This window comes from Ranitomeya variabilis, chromosome 2, assembly GCF_051348905.1.
Source record: "Ranitomeya variabilis isolate aRanVar5 chromosome 2, aRanVar5.hap1, whole genome shotgun sequence".
Taxonomy (NCBI): Eukaryota; Metazoa; Chordata; class Amphibia; order Anura; family Dendrobatidae; genus Ranitomeya; species Ranitomeya variabilis.
This window is the reverse complement of record NC_135233.1, coordinates 658149666-658169509: the sequence shown is the minus strand read 5'-3', so window position 1 is coordinate 658169509 and position 19844 is coordinate 658149666. Positions and strand designations below refer to the sequence as shown.

The following is a 19844-nucleotide window of genomic DNA, read 5'->3' as shown; positions in this document are numbered from 1 at the left end:
GATTACTGGACTACCATCATCCAATGATAAAATGGAGAATCATACAAGTAAACTATTGATTGAATACATCAATGCTCAGATTCATTACTGTCTTTGTAAAAAATGACAAATAATATCAGAAGACAAAAAAGGAAAGGAACTGATGAATTGGGGCTCATTTGTCTTGAATTACAAAAAGTACGTGCAAGCTCGCATTAAGGTTGTAGGAGCTTATACAAAGATCTTGCACTTAAAGATCAATTTTATTTTGCTGGAGGAAAAAATTCTAGGTTGCATTCATCATTGCTTTTGTGCCTATTTGTGGCTAGTTTTGTGAGTTTTGAGCTCTTTTGTTTTGTTTGCACCTAATTCATTATTCTACTTTCACCTTTTCTGAAGTCTATTTTATATGTGCGCACATGTTTTTTTTGTTTTCCGATTTGTAAGCATTTTAGCAATTCCAGATGATTTTCCTGATTCATCAATTGCTAATTAGTCATGAAACTTGGCGCAACTCCAATCCTGTCTCCCCCTTGTGTATTTCAGAGTGCAACAGTATTTTAATTACAAAAATAACACAATAGTAGAGAGCTTGATTTAAAAAATTCAGTGATCATTTATTCTGGAATCACATCTGTATTTGTGGCGCCCCTGAGGGTCCAGTCGCCACAGAGTATTGCATCTCACCCAGAGGTGTGATACTTTGCTCTCAGGTAAGGAGGGGCAAGGCACAGAACCCTACACCTACATCCAACACATACAATTTAGTCAAGGTCAGGCTGGATAGGAAAGGGTGTTGGAGGAGTGGGTGGGATAGGTAGAGTAGGGGAGGAGCTTGTAGAGACATCAGCTTAGGCAGAGATTGAGAAAGAAGTGGAGCTGAGCAGATGTGGGGGTCTGCAGCTCCTGGCAGACAGAAAGGAGTTCCCAGAAAGTGGGGGAACTGAAGAAAAGGAAAATGACAGAGAGAACCAAAGGAAGGGGTCGGGTTATAGAGGCACGGGTAGTGAGAAGTCCACCCATGGGCTCCTATCCACACTGACCATCGTCAGGTAGAGGGACAAGTTCACAGTGAGGGACCGGCCCTCAAACTACTGGAGAAACTAAGAACTCAGCTAGCTAACCAGAGGCTGTGGCATTTGCAAGAAGCAAAGTCACATCTTCATACATTCGCTGAAAAGGCAGCCATATAGGATTCAGGGAGGACTTAGAACTCACCGCCTGGTGAAATCTATGGCTGCTGTCTTGGGACACTGTGTGGCAGGCGCAGGGCAGGAGAGGTGATAGCCAGAGTAGAAAGACGGCCAGAGAAAGGAATATAAGAAAGAGGGGTCTGGAAAGTGCACCCAAATTGCTTGAGAGCTGGCTGGATCACAGACCTGAGGACACAGTACCCCGGCTGGGGCAACTAAGAACTGGGAGTAAAGCATTGTAACCTGTACCACACTGTGTCCTCACATTTATTTACTGCGCCTTCTACCCTGCACTACAGCCACCATATCCACCATCAGCATCACCATCTTTTACAACCACAGTGCCCTGGTACTAAAGCTCTGATGGTGGAGAGCTGTACCAACTCTGCTGCATCACCATCAGCCCCAGTGGTCTCTTCAAGCAGCATCGGCTAACATCTCACATTTGCCGAATACTACAGGTGGCATCACGAACATTTAATCCCATAAACTTTATTCCCATTTACATTAATTTCCCTTTAAGAACTGGCCCGGTACCGAATACCCCGCGGCCCTGGCAAGCGCTCCACTTTGGCATCACGAACAGTATATAAAGAACTGCTGCTAAGAGGAATGCTGTGCACCTAATATCTGCTTCAGAACTGTTTGTGAACTGTGTAAGACGCTGCATGCTGTGTGGTAACTTTGAGAGCGGCCATTACTGAGGCACATGTGGAGCTAATCATATGCAGGTTGTCCCATCATGGGCAGAGCCACAGAAACAGTGCCAAAATAGGCCCCTCCCCCTTGCATAGACTGTGCTTTGAATTGTCTGTCATTTCAGAAAGCAGGTGCCAGCCCCCCTACCTCAGATTGTGTGGAGAAATCGCTACCTCCCCCTGCATTAGAATGTGCCAGCCCCTCTATGCATAGACTGCGTTAGTAAGGTGACAATGATCCACCCCTCTGCTCTGAGGAGTGTGTGTGCTGTGTGCTTTCAGGAGGGGAGGGGCCCCTGCAAGGAGCAGTGTGCTGTGTGATCCATTGATCCAAGCATCTGCAGCAGCCTGCCAGCTCCTGGAGAGGCAGCTTACTTCGGTTGCAAAGTGGAAGGAGGTCCTGCAGAAGAAGATGTCTGAACGGAGGATGGCCTTGTGACCAGCAGTGGAGAAGGAGGAGGAAACCGGCACCGGTGAGACACCAGCAGCAGGTACTGTGACCGACCCTGCCCCTGTGACCGACCCCGCTCCGGCGACTGACCCTGCTCCGTTAACCGATGGCACTTTAGCAGGCCCACTACCCACCCCGACAGCCCCTAGGCCTGGCTGGGCACCCAGAAATGCGCCCTGGGACTCGACGCCAGACATCTTAGGCGAGATAACAGCCCCACTGACACCATCGAGTGGGCAGCAGGAGGTGCACGCTGAGCCGGTGGTAATTAAAGGGAGACCCCAAGGGGCTGATATGATCGAGCTCCAAGGGGAAACCCCGGGCATCACATGGGAAGAATATTGCAGGCAGCGGGCAGCAAAATATGATGCAGAAAGGAGGGCCCGGCAGGAGGAGAGGGAGAAGAGGAACCTTCAGGCTGAGGCCCAAGCCCATAAGAGCAAAAGGATTAACCAAAGACCACTGCGGCAGGGAGTAGTGGTCACTTTCAACTTAGAAAAATAGGTGGTGATAGCCTTTCATCAGAAAAAGGAGTGGTATGCCCTCAATGTCAGCAAGTGCAGAGCCACAGAGCCTTCTACCCTGGAAGCTGCATCGGCCTTTGAACCGGTGTCCGAACAGTCCATGAAGACACAGGACACCAAAACTTCAGCAGTGGGACTAATACTGTTTGACTTGCAGGAGCAGGACCTTCCTAGGTCAAGAGGTCATGGACCCCAAGACCTGCCCTGGAAAAAGTAGAAAGCTGATTGTTCCTGAAAGTTAAAGTAGCTGTTTACCAAAGTTTGAAAGTTGGAGCTGAAAAGGCAATGTAATTATGAACAATGTGTGATCCAAAAACTTCTATTGTTTATAGTTTGCACATCTTAATGTGCTCCTTCTTGGTTTTACATCTACCTCTGTGGAGTGTGACTAAGGCACTCTACCCTCTAATAATTGACTACAGAACAAAAACCGTCTGGTGTGGCTGAAGAAGTGGTCCAACATGAAGACCAACTATGCCTTGTAGCCCGCTCAACCCTACATTTGGGGTTTGAGACGGGTCCCCCATATTGCACTAAGTTTTGTGGGACTTGTGAAGAATGTCTTTTTGAGAATGTTTTTGTTGCATTGTTGTACTTGATATGACACTGGTTAATTGCACTTAGAACAGTAAGAAGTAGGTCTCGGCTGGGGATCTCACAGAAAACTTGCTACTGAATCTGATAAAAATGTTTATATTTGATAGAAATGAAAAATGTTTACAGTAAAAGATAATTTAGAGAAACGTTATAGTCTATTGAGAATATTATATTAAGGGAAATGTTGGATATTATTGCTCTTGTTTAAAATTGTTCAAGTTTAACGTGCCTCCCATAAAGGGATGAAAGTTTTTACCTGCTTAGGCTGCTTTCACACATCAGTTTTTTGGCATCAGTCACAATCCGTCGAATGTTGAAAAAAACAGATCCGTCACAGATTGTGAAAAACTGATGCGACGGATCCGTTTTTCCAACAGATCCAACTAGCTGATCCAGCTAAATGGATCCAAAAAAAATCGGAGCTTGCTCAGTTAAAAAAAAAACAGAATCCGTTGCCGGTTTCCATCATTTGGCGGATCCGGCGCCATAGAGTTCCATTCTAGCAAACGACGGAGGGCTACGGATCCTTCACCATCTGTTTTTTCGACGGACACAAAAAATGTTACTATGTCTGTTTTCTCCAGCCGCCGAAAAACCAATTTTTGATGGATCCATAAAAAATGGATGAAATGTGAGGCCATCCATCGCAGTCCATCGCTAATACAAGTTTACAAGGCGGCAACATTTGCCAGATCCACTTTTTTCTAAATTCGCCGGATTGTGACTGACGGCAAAAAACTGATGTGTGAAAGCAGCCTTACCTGTTGCAGTGCACTGTAGAAAAATTAATTTGCATGTTAACATCTGTTTTTGCTCTGTTCCAGACCGAGGATGTGCTGTGTTTAACGGGTGGGGGGGTATGTGGCGCCCCTGAGGGTCCAGTCACCACAGAGTATTGCACCTCACTCAAAGGTGTCATACTTCGCTCTCAGGTAAGGAGGGGCACGGCACAGGACCCTACACCTACATCCAACACAGACAATTCAGTCAAGGCTAGGCTGGATAGGAAAGGGTGTTGGAGGAGTGGGTGGGATAGGTAGAGTAGGGGAGGAGCTTGTAGAGACATCAGCTTAGGCAGAGATTGAGAGAGAAGTGGAGCTGAGCAGACGTGGGGGTCTGCAGCTCCTGGCAGACAGAAAGGAGTTCCCAGAAAGTGGGGGAACTGAAAAAAAGGAAAACGTCAGAAAGAACCGAAGGAAGGGGTCCTAGAGGCATAGATAGTGAGAAGTCCACCCTTGGGGCTCGTATCCACGCTGACCATCGTCGGTGGAGGGACCAGGTCGCAGTGAGGGACCGGCCCTCAAACTAGTGGAGAAACTAAGAACTCAGCTAGCTAACCGGAGGTTGTGGCATTTGGAAGAAGCAGAGTCACATCTGCACACATTCACTGAAATAGCAGCCGTATAGGATTCAGGGAGGACTTAGCACTCACCGTCCGGCGGAATCCGTGGCTGCTGGCTTGGGACACTGTGTGGCAGGCACAGGGCAGGAGGGGTGATAGCCAGCACAGAAAGATGGCCAGAGAGAGGAATATAAGAAAGGGGGTTGACTGGACCACAAACCTGGAAGACACAGCACCCCGGCAGGGGCAACTAAGAACTGGGAGTAAAGCATTGGAAACTACACTACACTGTGTCCTCACATTTATTTACTGCGCCATCCACCCTGCACTACAGCCACCACATCCACCATCAGCATCACCATCTTTTACAACCACAGTGCCCTGGGACTGAAGCTCGGATGGCGGAGAACTGTACCAACTCTGTTGCATCACCAAGAGCCCCATCGGTCTCTTCAAGCAGCGTTGGCTAACATGTCACATTTGCCGAATACCACAGGTGGCATCACAAACATTTAATCCCATAAACTTTATTCCCATTTACATTAATTCCCCTTTTATTAGATGGAGTCACTGCCACCATGACACGTCCCCTTTAAGATCCGATCCGGTACCGAGTACCCCGTGGCCCTGGCGGGTGCTCTAAATTCCTGGTTACTTGACTTTGCAGGAGATTGAGATAGTAAAAAAAATGGCAAAAATAATAATAATAATAATCACCAATTCAAGGTAACAAAAATTAATTTATATTGTTTTCTTGTCTGCACTATAATCTACAAATATTGCATATTTTATGTTCTCTTCTAGTCCTGGTATGTGCTAAAACTATTAAGAGGCTGTAGTGTTTCTGGACAGTTGTACGCTGTGGTACAGAGCCGTAATTCAGCTTGCCCGATGATAGCTTAGTTATCACGTGATAAGAGAACAGTTAGCCTGAAAAATCTCTTTATGCTGCCTTTGCAGCTTCGAAGAATTGACCGTTTGTAAAACAAATTCCTATGGATGAAAAGGACAGTTGGTACTTATGCCTTGAAAAAAAAATTCTCTAGGATTAAAAAGCCAAATGATATTGGAATAAATAGTACATTTAAGACATGTCACTAAAATCTCTCAACCTCTAAAATGTAGCCCAGTTTATAATGTAAAACATCTTTTCCAAGGAAAACAAATGCATAGTAGTTCTCTCATAACTAGACAAATCTTATATGTCAATTGACTTCACCTACAGGGATTTGTTAACACTAAAAAGGAAGATTTCATATTTATCCTTTCCAATTTTAACAGCTGAACAGCGTGCCAGGCTGAAGTATCGTGGATGCTCTAAGAGAAAGGATTCTAAAGGTCCCTTTGCAATCTACTGTATATAAAACATATATGCAATCTAAAAACAATAAAATACCTTATTCGCATTTTCCCTTCATTTCCTGCCCCTGAATGATCTGATGCTACCTTCTATTAGCTGTAAATGATTTTCCATATCAGTGGTTAGATTGTGAATATATGTAATAGGTAATGGAGATGAGCTGATCAGGCAAAATTTGAATTTACCTATATACATCTATTCTCTCCTGACCCCTTTGCATAATAATTGTATGATGTTAAAAAAACATGCATATTAACCTCACCACTCACCTTTCCGGTCCTCCTGCTCCTTACCATCACCCGCATGCTCCTCATGGCATCTTCAGAGCCCTGCCACATACACTAAAATCCCCAGCCTTCTCACAGTCAGCTAGAACTTCTGGCTTTGATGGAATCTGGGAGGGTTGTATGCATGCCTTGAGATCATGTGACCTTCTGCGTGCATACTCAGAACCTTCCCGAACCTAAATCAAAGGCGAAAGAGACACAGAGATTTCAGCAAAAGAGACGGTGATTTAAAGATGCAGAGAGGAACATCTGGATGGATGATGGGAAGGGACCAAAGAACTGAGTATAAGAATTTTGTATTTAACTTTTTGATGAACTTTTACGATTCAGAAAAATTGCGGCCATTTGGAAGCAAATTACAAAAACATGCATTTTGGTGAATGAGGATTTTTGTCAAAACTCGAGTACAATTCAATTCCACTCAGTTGTTCGCTAATCTCTAATAGGTACACTATCCATGGCTGCAGTTTTTGGCAGTTGAAATATTTCCTACACAAACTATGACAATAAAAAAATTGTACAATAAACTAGGCTATTTTATACAGTTAAAAAGATATCACACTTTCAGGCATTGTCAGTAGTGTTCTATGCTAATACATGTATTTAAAGCTCTGCTCTGTTGTAAAGCCCATTGTGGCCTAGAGACGCAACAGGGATTTTCCAAAATGCCTCTGTTCAAGTAAAACAAACTTGAAACAAAACTGAAAGTGACATTTTTTTGTATAGACCATAGGTCCCTAAATATATTAGTAGTAATGTTCAATTGTATGATGATGGTTGAGAGTTTCAGTACTGTTATAATAAAGAGTGCACCCTGGTGCTAAATATCCTTAAATTTCCCCTGGCTGCTGGTTGGATAGCAAATTCCACAGTTTGCAAAAACAGAAAATTTACTATAATAATGCACCAACTAGCGCTATGGGAAATGATGAAAAGCGCCACTTGAGGTTATGTATAAAGTCCCGTGTATTTAGACTTTTAAAAATGTATTTTTACATTTAATGCATTTGCCCCAGATATCCCTTTTGAATAGTTCAATATATAAAAACCTTAGATGCGGTTTGCACAGGCTACCTACACATGGAACTGAGGAAAAAATAGATATTTCAAAGAGACCCTGTTATGAGAAGGACTAAGTATTGCTAATTGCATGCAGGCTTAATCGTCATGTTTGGCAGTGCCAATTGGCGCCCTAAAATGTCTTTAAGCAGGGACTTGTTTCTTGCATCTACTATTATAGGTCCGCTTTTAAATAAATAATATAAATATGGTAATATTGCATATAATGTATGTTATAGTTAATAAATGGACCAGTCGGCATCTCTCGGTAAGAAGTCCACTTTGCACAGTCCAAGTAAAATGTAGTTGAGATGCTGAAATGCCTTGAATGGTAGTTCAATTGCAGGTGGTGCCCTGGTCAGTGGTGTGCGCCTCGAAGATTTAGAAGCTGCATCTGCTTGCTGAAATCCACACACGTGTATGCTGAAGACTCCGGTGAATTGAGTACGTAGGTGAACTTTGGTAACCTGGTGTCATGTGACGTCACAATGGTTCTAATGAAAACTGAATGGGCCAATTCCTACGTCTTTTGGAAACAAATGGCTTCTTTCGTTAGGGAATTTCAACACTGTTTTTAGGCAGGTGTGGAAAAAATGATGGTGCAAAGAAAGAATGCTTTAAATAATAGAAATGTTAATCATTTATATTTATGAATTAACAAAATGCAACAATGAATGAACACAAGAGAAATCAGAAACAAATCAATATTTGGTATGACCAGTGACCACCCTATGGTTTCAAAACTGTATCAAACTATCAAGTCTTCTATTTAAAAATACACACAGTTTGTCAAGGAACTTGGCAGGAAAGTTGTTCCAAATATTTTGGAGAACTAACCACAGATCCTATGTGGATGAAGGCTTCTGAAAATCCCTCTGTTAGTTCATGAAATTTCAGACAGGCCCGATCAATGCTACGTGGGGCCATATCATCACTTAAAGGACTCCTTGTTTTTATTTACATTGAAGAATGCTCTTAATGTCTTGGCAGCAAGTTTGGGGTCATTGTTCTGCTGCAGAATAAATTTGGAGCCAATCAAACAAGCAACTATTCCTACAATTCTGATTTTCCATATTCATGCATACCTGGCCATGCCAAATTTGAACATGTTCATAGTAATTGTGAAACAAATTTCTTTAGGAACAAAGCTCAAACCTTATAATGATGCATTATTATTGTAGCTTACCTTTTAGTCACAGTACAAGACAATTATATAGTTTGACCAAATATATTGGTATTTTTCAATAAGAAAAAAATGCTCATTAATCTTAAGCAGTACTAATGACAACTAAAGATGATCAAATATTTTGAAAATTGAATTTGAATAGAATTGTTGACAATTTCAGGTACTCTAATTGCCCGGAAAAGATGTGTTTAACACTCTGAGGTCTCCCAAGACTTCCCAACTCCTTTCAATATCTATAATGCAAACACAGCCTTAGTATTATCAAAGTGACATCCACAGTAGCAGAGGAAAGCCCTGTAGTAACCAACAGCCCTTTTAGCAACACAGCACCATAACAGACTATTCATGTTTTTAAAATAAGACAAAACAGTCTAAAAATTATCCCTCCTAGTAATTTGTGATCAAGCAAGTAAACACTGACTAAACAAAATACTATCGCTGTAAAAGGTTATATCATCATGTTGTGACTGAGCCAAATGATGATCCAAATATTCAATAATGCCCTCTACTTCCTACCCACTTGTATACTTGCCAGAGGCAAAGAAGGCCAATTGTTGCTTGTATTTGGTACTATTAATGCCCTGATGGCTCGTACAGCCATGGTTGGGCTTCTGCTGATGTTAGTACCACCCACATTCTTAGCCATGAAAAGTTATCCAGTACTCCGTAAGTGGACTAAAATATTAAAGTTATTTCAGGAACATAAATATAGACAGGGCAGTCAAGTCAGCAACGCATTTTGACCAGAGTATAATTAATGTAAGATAATAAATGTAAGATGTAAAAAGAAGAAAAAATCTAATACCTCACTCCTCTCTCTGACTGTCCCCGCTGCTACCTGCCCACTCTCCGGTTATCTGCGTTTTCGTATTGTTGCATCTCTGGCCAAGTGTTCACTCTCGGTTGCGACATCTGGTTGAGAGCAGGCAACAAAAGGTCTCTCTGCGAAGAGGTGAGTGGTGAGGAATGGTTTTTTTTCTTTGTAACTAGTGATGAGTGAGTGTACTCGTTGCTGGGGTTTTCCCGAGCACGGTCTGGTGATCTCCGAGTATTTATGACTACTCGGAGATTTAGTTTTCATTGCCTCAGCTGAATGATTTACAGCTACTACCCAGCTTGTTTACATGTGGGGATTCCCTAGCAACCAGGCAACCCCTACATGTACTCAGCCTGGCTAGTAGCTGTAAATCATTCAACTGCCAAGAAAACTAAATCTCCGAACAGTCATAAATACTCAGAGGTCACCCGAGCGTGCTCTGGAAAACCCGAGCAAGGAGTACACTCGCTCATCACTATTTGTAACCTTTTTCTGGCCCTCTACTGTTTAGCAAAATGGGGATCACAGCTAGCCACTATTTTTTAAATTAGCACAGTGAACTACAAAATCTAAAGAAGACGATAGTATAACACCTGCGCTAGCGTATAGAAGCTAAATGATCCCCCAAGAATAATAATAGGCAAATAGAGGGCTTTCAATGATTGTAAATGAGTACTTACTAGATTACAAGGCAGTAACCGTAGCTGCAGATCTTGCATGTACTGGGAGTCCGATTTACCGCTGCAGGGTGGTGAAATCACTGACAGTCCGGTTCACCGCTGCGCGATGGCAAGAACAAGGAACTAGACTCACTCCACGTGAGTCTGGTAAGAGGACGCGGGAATCAGATGGAAGCTGCCAGCTCCTAGCGTGCCCCGGCCGGAAGCGACGCTGAAGCGGTGGCGGCGTTGAGAAGGGGCGTAGCAACAGTGTGACGTCACAGCTAGTGGGCGGGCGCGTATGTGGATTATCCAATCCAACGCGTTTCGAAGGATACGATCCTTCTTCGTCAGGGCTGGAGTTTCCCATAGAGCCCTGCCTCTTAAAAAGCTTCTGCTGTGCCGCCCCCTTTAGAAAAAATGCCCTACGTCCCACATTGCCATTCCTCGCAAAGGGTATTAGACGTTGCAGCGTGATTAATGTACTAAGAGATCCATTTGTTAGAATGAAGATAATATGATGTGTTGTATGTTTGGTACAACTACATAAGAATGAATATAACGGATTTTATTATAATTAAAAGGATTAATGTAATTAGGATAATAATTTGGAACTAATAAGACAATACTAGAAAAATATACTTATAGCATAGATAAAAACTCCCATGAAATTTATTAGTGGAGTAGAAAAAATAAAATCAAATGACAACACATCATATAAATAAGTATTATCAAAGGAGGACAAAAAACCGTCCCTAAAATTGGCTCAAGAAATAAATAGAAATATAGATAAATGTATAAATTAAAAACCTTCACTCAAAAGGATACGCATAACTCATTTAATGAAAAATACCTAGATGGAATAAGACCGTACTTGGTATCCTGAATAATACGACATGTTAAAATTCTAATGAAACTATTAGTGAAATAAAAAATTAAATTAGAATAGGTAAAACCCCTCAATATAGATACGTGTTTTAAAAGAGAGGGATAAAACGGCCCTACAGTGTGTATGAATTGGAAGCCCCAGCTCAAAAAATAGATTAAATATTATAAATATTATAAATAGCAAGGTAGAATAAGACCATCCCAGGGAACCTATACCAATATGGAGGTATATCTTAGTATAAATGGTTCCCATTGGGGTAGGTTTAAAAAGCATATAACTCAATTTCATGATTCAGTCCTCTAGGGGCCAAGCTATCTAACATATAAATCCATTTAGACTCGACCCTAGACATGGCTTTAAGAAAATCACCGCCTCTTGGGTTTTGCTTGACCAACTGGATTCCAAAAAAACGAGACCCCCCACAAGATTTGTTGTGCTTTTCAAAAAAATGGCGGGACAAAGGGTGACCTTTGAAGCCCTTCTGGATGTTGTCAAGATGTTCCTTGATCCTGACCTTAAGAGGTCTCTTAGTTCGGCCCACGTAAATCATATTGCAGGGACACTGGAGTATATAAATTACTCCCATTGATTCACATGTAATGGAGTTTTTAATATGAAAATGAGTGGTACCACTGGAGTCTGTGAATGTGGTTTGAACCACCTTGTCTCTAAATGTACGTGTGCAGCATGAACATCTGCCGCAAGGCCTGAAACCCCACCTTAAGGGGTCTGATGATTGTGCAGGTACCGTTTCCCTGGCAAGAATTGGTTTTGTTGTTGGTGCCAAGAGGAGGCCCAGATTTTGCGCCTTAGTATATACAAATCTTGGGTTATTGGGTATTAGGCCTCCAATACTTTTATCACATTGAAGAATGGGCCAGTATTTTTTAACTATATTTGTAAATTTTTTGTACCCTGCATGAAATTGTGTAATTATGGGTAAGTTCTTTAATTGTGCCTGGATATCCTGAGAATTATTGGTTGTTTTAACTTTATGAACAAGACTTTCTCTAGATATGCGGCTGATAGCTTGTTGAGCCGTATTGAGGGTTTGTATATTGTAACCTTTGGCTTCAAACTGTTTGGTGATGTATGTGGACTCCTCATAATAGTCCTTCAGGTCAGTACAATTCCTCCTAATACGGGTATATTGTCCCCGGGGAATGTTGGTAAGCCAAATTGGGAGATGACAGCTCGTTAGATGTATGAAGCTGTTTGAGTCTACTGGTTTCCGGAAACACTTAGTTTTCAGTTGTCCGTGTTCCACATAAATTGTAAGGTCCAAAAAATTAATCTGGGAATCACTGATAGTCGGGGTAAATTCCAAACCGAATTGGTTGTTATTTAAGTTTGCAATAAAGGAATTGAGTTCAATTGTAGATCCCTCCCAAATAAACAAAATGTCGTCGATGAAACGACGCCAGAATTTTAATCCTGGGTGTAGTACGCCTTCCTTGCTTATATGTTGGTGTTCCCAATACCCCACGTATAGATTGGCGTAACTAGGCGCAAAACGTGTGCCCATTGCGGTGCCCCACGTTTGCAGGTAATACTGTTTCTCATACTGGAAAAAATTATGTTCCAATATGAACCCAATACTGTCAATTATAAATTTAATCTGGGCTTCCTGGTATACCCCCAGAGTGTGCAGGAAAAAATTAGCCCAGATTAAATTTATAATTGACAGTATTGGGTTCATATTGGAACATAATTTTTTCCAGTATGAGAAACAGTATTACCTGCAAACGTGGGGCACCGCAATGGGCACACGTTTTGCGCCTAGTTACGCCAATCTATACGTGGGGTATTGGGAACACCAACATATAAGCAAGGAAGGCGTACTACACCCAGGATTAAAATTCTGGCGTCGTTTCATCGACGACATTTTGTTTATTTGGGAGGGATCTACAATTGAACTCAATTCCTTTATTGCAAACTTAAATAACAACCAATTCGGTTTGGAATTTACCCCGACTATCAGTGATTCCCAGATTAATTTTTTGGACCTTACAATTTATGTGGAACACGGACAACTGAAAACTAAGTGTTTCCGGAAACCAGTAGACTCAAACAGCTTCATACATCTAACGAGCTGTCATCTCCCAATTTGGCTTACCAACATTCCCCGGGGACAATATACCCGTATTAGGAGGAATTGTACTGACCTGAAGGACTATTATGAGGAGTCCACATACATCACCAAACAGTTTGAAGCCAAAGGTTACAATATACAAACCCTCAATACGGCTCAACAAGCTATCAGCCGCATATCTAGAGAAAGTCTTGTTCATAAAGTTAAAACAACCAATAATTCTCAGGATATCCAGGCACAATTAAAGAACTTACCCATAATTACACAATTTCATGCAGGGTACAAAAAATTTACAAATATAGTTAAAAAATACTGGCCCATTCTTCAATGTGATAAAAGTATTGGAGGCCTAATACCCAATAACCCAAGATTTGTATATACTAAGGCGCAAAATCTGGGCCTCCTCTTGGCACCAACAACAAAACCAATTCTTGCCAGGGAAACGGTACCTGCACAATCATCAGACCCCTTAAGGTGGGGTTTCAGGCCTTGCGGCAGATGTTCATGCTGCACACGTACATTTAGAGACAAGGTGGTTCAAACCACATTCACAGACTCCAGTGGTACCACTCATTTTCATATTAAAAACTCCATTACATGTGAATCAATGGGAGTAATTTATATACTCCAGTGTCCCTGCAATATGATTTACGTGGGCCGAACTAAGAGACCTCTTAAGGTCAGGATCAAGGAACATCTTGACAACATCCAGAAGGGCTTCAAAGGTCACCCTTTGTCCCGCCATTTTTTTGAAAAGCACAACAAATCTTGTGGGGGGTCTCGTTTTTTTGGAATCCAGTTGGTCAAGCAAAACCCAAGAGGCGGTGATTTTCTTAAAGCCATGTCTAGGGTCGAGTCTAAATGGATTTATATGTTAGATAGCTTGGCCCCTAGAGGACTGAATCATGAAATTGAGTTATATGCTTTTTAAACCTACCCCAATGGGAACCATTTATACTAAGATATACCTCCATATTGGTATAGGTTCCCTGGGATGGTCTTATTCTACCTTGCTATTTATAATATTTATAATATTTAATCTATTTTTTGAGCTGGGGCTTCCAATTCATACACACTGTAGGGCCGTTTTATCCCTCTCTTTTAAAACACGTATCTATATTGAGGGGTTTTACCTATTCTAATTTAATTTTTTATTTCACTAATAGTTTCATTAGAATTTTAACATGTCGTATTATTCAGGATACCAAGTACGGTCTTATTCCATCTAGGTATTTTTCATTAAATGAGTTATGCGTATCCTTTTGAGTGAAGGTTTTTAATTTATACATTTATCTATATTTCTATTTATTTCTTGAGCCAATTTTAGGGACGGTTTTTTGTCCTCCTTTGATAATACTTATTTATATGATGTGTTGTCATTTGATTTTATTTTTTCTACTCCACTAATAAATTTCATGGGAGTTTTTATCTATGCTATAAGTATATTTTTCTAGTATTGTCTTATTAGTTCCAAATTATTATCCTAATTACATTAATCCTTTTAATTATAATAAAATCCGTTATATTCATTCTTATGTAGTTGTACCAAACATACAACACATCATATTATCTTCATTCTAACAAATGGATCTCTTAGTACATTAATCACGCTGCAACGTCTAATACCCTTTGCGAGGAATGGCAATGTGGGACGTAGGGCATTTTTTCTAAAGGGGGCGGCACAGCAGAAGCTTTTTAAGAGGCAGGGCTCTATGGGAAACTCCAGCCCTGACGAAGAAGGATCGTATCCTTCGAAACGCGTTGGATTGGATAATCCACATACGCGCCCGCCCACTAGCTGTGACGTCACACTGTTGCTACGCCCCTTCTCAACGCCGCCACCGCTTCAGCGTCGCTTCCGGCCGGGGCACGCTAGGAGCTGGCAGCTTCCATCTGATTCCCGCGTCCTCTTACCAGACTCACGTGGAGTGAGTCTAGTTCCTTGTTCTTGCCATCGCGCAGCGGTGAACCGGACTGTCAGTGATTTCACCACCCTGCAGCGGTAAATCGGACTCCCAGTACATGCAAGATCTGCAGCTACGGTTACTGCCTTGTAATCTAGTAAGTACTCATTTACAATCATTGAAAGCCCTCTATTTGCCTATTATTATTCTTGGGGGATCATTTAGCTTCTATACGCTAGCGCAGGTGTTATACTATCGTCTTCTTTTTGTTTTTAAGCTTACAGGGTACGCACAGACCCTGTTTTATCACCAGCAGCTATTCCTTACTCCCCGTTCCTCCTTCTTATTATCCACTTTCCGAGCGCCAGTGTATTCCCTTTTTTTCACATGAACTACAAAATCTGTATTCTCCAAGATTTGGATTTTTGAAAAATTCCAGTAAAAATTCCACTTAAAGCGTAACCGTTGTTTTTATTTTTATTTTTCTTAAATCATTAGTATGCATTAAAATAGGCAACTTTGTAAAATATCTTATCATAAAATTTTCTTATTTCTCTGCCAGAATTGATCATTATCAAAATTCTCAATTCTGAGGTCAAATCTGTATTCAGTGAAGACAGACTTTCCCATTACTGAGATAGAAGATGAAAGATGCAGAGAACAAAATGTGTGTTTTTTTACCGGCATGTAATGCAAATTTAAGGTGAAAATCCTCACATAAAAGTCAGTGTACCTGCAAGAGAAATTGATTTATTGCGGATTTCAGACAAGCATCGTAGGTTAGTTTACATTGAGTTAAAAAAAAGCACAGTGGGCATGAGATTTCCATAAATCCCATCCACTTTGCTAGAACTGTAAAGCGCCATGGAATAAATGGTGCTATAATAATAATAAACAATAATAACTGTAAGATGCTGCATTTTTTAAACAGCCTGTGTTAGTCTATTGAGCAACTCACATATCCGTGATTTTTTGTGGACCGAGAGATCCGCGGCAAATGGCAAAGATGTGTCCGATATGTCTGAGTGTCGGATCAAAATCGGCAATGCCAGTCAATGGGTTTGCGAAAAAAATCGGACAATACTAGGATGTCATCTGTCATATTTGAGCTTAGTTGCTAAGATCCACCTTTTGTTTTTTTTTTAATTAGTGTCTGGATTTTTCTTGCTGATACGTCAATTGGGGCTGAGAAGCTGAGAACAAGACAAGAAGGGCAACTCAAAAACCAACATGCCTTCACTTGATGCAGAAAACGTGATTAGGCTGTTGAAAACATATCACAAACTGTGGGATAATCGGTCAGAGGTATGTCAGCATAATTGAGCATTCCTGGGAAAATATTTCCAATGAGTTATTTTTTGGGAGTTGGGATGCTACACCCCAGCATAAGCGCAGTTCCTACAGTACATTCTCTTATTTTTGCTGTTTCAATGGATTTTAGCCATATTTGGGCCATTGTGCGTGTGTAGTATTGCTGCATTTTGCACCAGCACGGGTTTTATTAATGCAGTGTGTGACCTACAGTGGCTTTTCTGTGCTTTTTCTTTGTCTTCTTATATGTTTGTTTCAAAACTTTATCATATCACCAGATGTATGATCATATCATTTTCATAAAGCATTTCAAAACAGGGTCTATCTGACCACATTCTGTACATTTTGCATGTGGACATATGATTTGCATTTGTATCTAATTGACTACAGCATGCAGGTGCTTATTTTCAAACTATGCGAAGTTCCTGTTCCTTTTACATTTTTGAAAATGTTGTGAGCTTCATATCTCTTTGAATGCATGGTTACATTTAGTGTCATATAATATCTACATACCCAACATAAAATATATTCCTAACAATAATTTATTGACCATTGTGGATTTAGTGACTGTGGCAAAGAGACCTAATGTACTTTTTCATGCATCTTGCATTTATAAATTGTATTTTACAAACAACACGGGCATAGGTATTGTACCCCTTATGGTTCAATTTTCAATGGATGAAAGCCACACAAGCAATAAAGTAATGGGAACTTACAGTGACACTGTACACCCCCAGCCACTCAGGGACTGCACTGTGAATTAAAAAGTTTGAGGCAAGATTTGAAGTACACTTGATTGCCAGTTGTAAACAGTTTGTTGGGTATAATAAAACTTAAACCATGTATATGTGGTTAAACAGGTTACTTTCTTAACTAAACACATTCAAATTTTTTTTTACAGAACTAACAATCTTGAGGAGGAAATGGATGTGGAGGAAACATTCCAGCCTTCACCATCCCAAGGCAGGTCCTCCAACAAATCTGGCATTGAGAGGCCACCCACTTGGGAGGAGAACGAGGTTGCTTCTGTGGCCACCGCATAGATCCAGGAGGTCACTTCATTCTCTACACTAGGATGAGGGTGGAGCTGCCATTGCACAGCAATCCAGATGGCTGTGACACATGAAGTTGATTAGAGGGTCCCATCTTTCATGTTGAAAATCCAGCATGACAATGACACTGTATGTTTTCTCAAGATTTTACTGCCTTTTGTGCATAAAATCTCTGAGCAACCACATCTCAGGGCCTGTAAAGCATTGATTACAGTGGTGGAGTCATGTAAACTAAACAAATGACACCATATCTCTGATTCGCTTGTATAGAGAAAAGCCAGAATTCAGCCCACTGCTGCCCCAATGATTTGCATCACACAGCCATTATGACAGTGACCCAACATATGGCCCCAATGTGGTCCAACATTCTCCTCTACACTCCATATATGCGCTACTCAGAACTATGTCAGGAACTATGGCCACTCCAGCCAGATCCACCTTTATGTGCAAAAAGGCATATATTATGTGGGTGAAAGTGTCCAGCACTCTCATCCATATAGTTATGGGCAGACCACACAAGGGCAAACAACCATGCCAACTGCCGAAGTAACCCAGGGTAAACACTTGTCACCAACTGTGCCCAGTATGAGCTCGCAAAGCTATGCCCATCTGTACGTTATGTGTAAATTTGTAGTAACATTGTTCTGTTATTTTTGGGGCACATTGTCAATAGGTTTACGATGTACTTGAGTTTACAATAGGGAGTATTCTAGAAATACATTTTTATTTTTCAAAATAGTGTGTATGCTTGTCTTTAAATATTTATCAACCATCCTCATTGCATGTGTTGTAGGAATACTTGCAACCCAAAGTGTATCAAGGTTGGAGACTGATGTAGTGATAAAAAAACACATCTGTAACAAAGGTCCTGCACTGTGCTGCCAAGCATTCCAGATGCAGCGCCCCAGAGTCCTGGTCGTTGCAGTGCTGTGGCTTCGCCGCTAAGGGGAGCCATGGTACGTTCGATGGCACCGAAGGAGTTCCTCCAATCAGGTATCACAGACACCAATATGTTTCACAGCTGGGCCTCCGGGGGGAGCTAAGGGTGCTATTCATTAGGCCACTCCCCACCATAGTGGGTAAACTGGGGGTCAGGCAGGAAGTTAGATAGAACGCTGACGGGATTGAACGGAGCAACACCCTGTGGCAGGGGGTGTTGTGAAGGGAGAGACTGTAGGGTCTCTGCCAGGGGTGGGATCCTGGCAGAGGCTTGGCATTGAAAGAACGTAACGGGTCCGCGCAGGCTCCTGGAAGCGGCGGGACTCAAGAAAGGACTAGAAGCGAGATAGATTGTGCTGAGTGAGAAACGAGATCAAGCAGAAGGAGAATACCAGCAGGGGTTTTGTTGAAAGAGGCAGCACCCTGCTGAGGCGCAATACCGGTGGCCGGAACGCCGAGGGAGTGGATTAGAATACAGCTTCAAGCCATACTCCAAACAGCGGCAGGACAGTCGGTCTCAGGCGGGCTGTCTACCACATATCACCTATGAAGTCTTGGGGGGCAATTGCGGGAGAGGGGCGACTCTAGGGTCCCGGAAGAACTCCAGGCCTACCTGACAAACGGGTGCCATTCCAACCTGAATACAGGGAAGGGGTGGATTACAGAGGAACATCAAATCGAGTTGTGAGGGAACTTAAGAAACAGACACAACCGTTGTGGGGTTACTTTCCGTGAGCACAGCAGGGAAGGACTACAACACATAGCGCTAGAAGGAAGGCACAGATCTCCACCTGAGAGGAGAACTCTGGAGGTGCCATTGGACCGGCCGGACTTGCGTAGCCTGGTGAACCGTGTTCTGGACTGAGGACTCAGAGATCTCCAGTAAAGAGGTAAAGAGACTGCAACCTGGTGTCCTCGTTATTTACCGCGACTTACACCCCACAACCGCACCGCTACATCGCTACCATTACTACCACCTATTACACCGGACGTCCCCCACTGACGGACAGGGCCACGGACCGGGTCTAGCCACCGTGACAACCCCGAGACTGAGAACTAGAGGCCCGGCTCCGGGTACCCCTCGGCCCTGCGGCGGTGTGGGGGCGCGCCGCAGACTTGGCGTCACGAACAGGATCTACTTAAGCCTGAAGAATCAGGTTATGTGTGCCTTGGAACTGTGATTTATTGTGCTTGGACTGTACTTTATTGCAAAGACTGTGCTGCGCCATTTACCGCCAAAAGTTCCCGCCAAAACCGCCGCCATTACAGCGCTGAGGAGAGCGCAGGAGAAGAAGAAGGGCGTGGAAGTGGGCGTGAACAAGCTGAAGAGCGCGAAAGACAATGGCCGCCCAGTCTAAATATCTCGGCCCCTTGAGGACGTGTCCGTCAGCAGCCGAGATCCGCCTCCTGATCCTTAATGGTGGGCAGAGACAACGAAAACGAAACCGCCCACGAAGAAGGGAGCGGGAAAAGGACCAGGAAGAAGGAGCGAGCGACATGGAGGA

The 19844-nt window shown here is 42.4% G+C and overlaps 1 long non-coding RNA gene across 2 annotated transcripts; it reads left to right on the top strand.

Annotated features, from left to right (window-relative positions):
- Nucleotides 1-4266: 4266 nt before the first annotated feature.
- Nucleotides 4267-18289, top strand: LOC143809803 (uncharacterized). 2 transcript variants are annotated; one of them, XR_013222462.1, is made up of 3 exons: nucleotides 4267-4374; nucleotides 16188-16342; nucleotides 17250-18289. It is a non-coding gene; the product is annotated as an uncharacterized LOC143809803 (long non-coding RNA). The 2 variants fall into 2 exon arrangements; XR_013222463.1 differs by lacking the exon at nucleotides 4267-4374 and adding an exon at nucleotides 5399-5510.
- Nucleotides 18290-19844: the final 1555 nt, after the last annotated feature.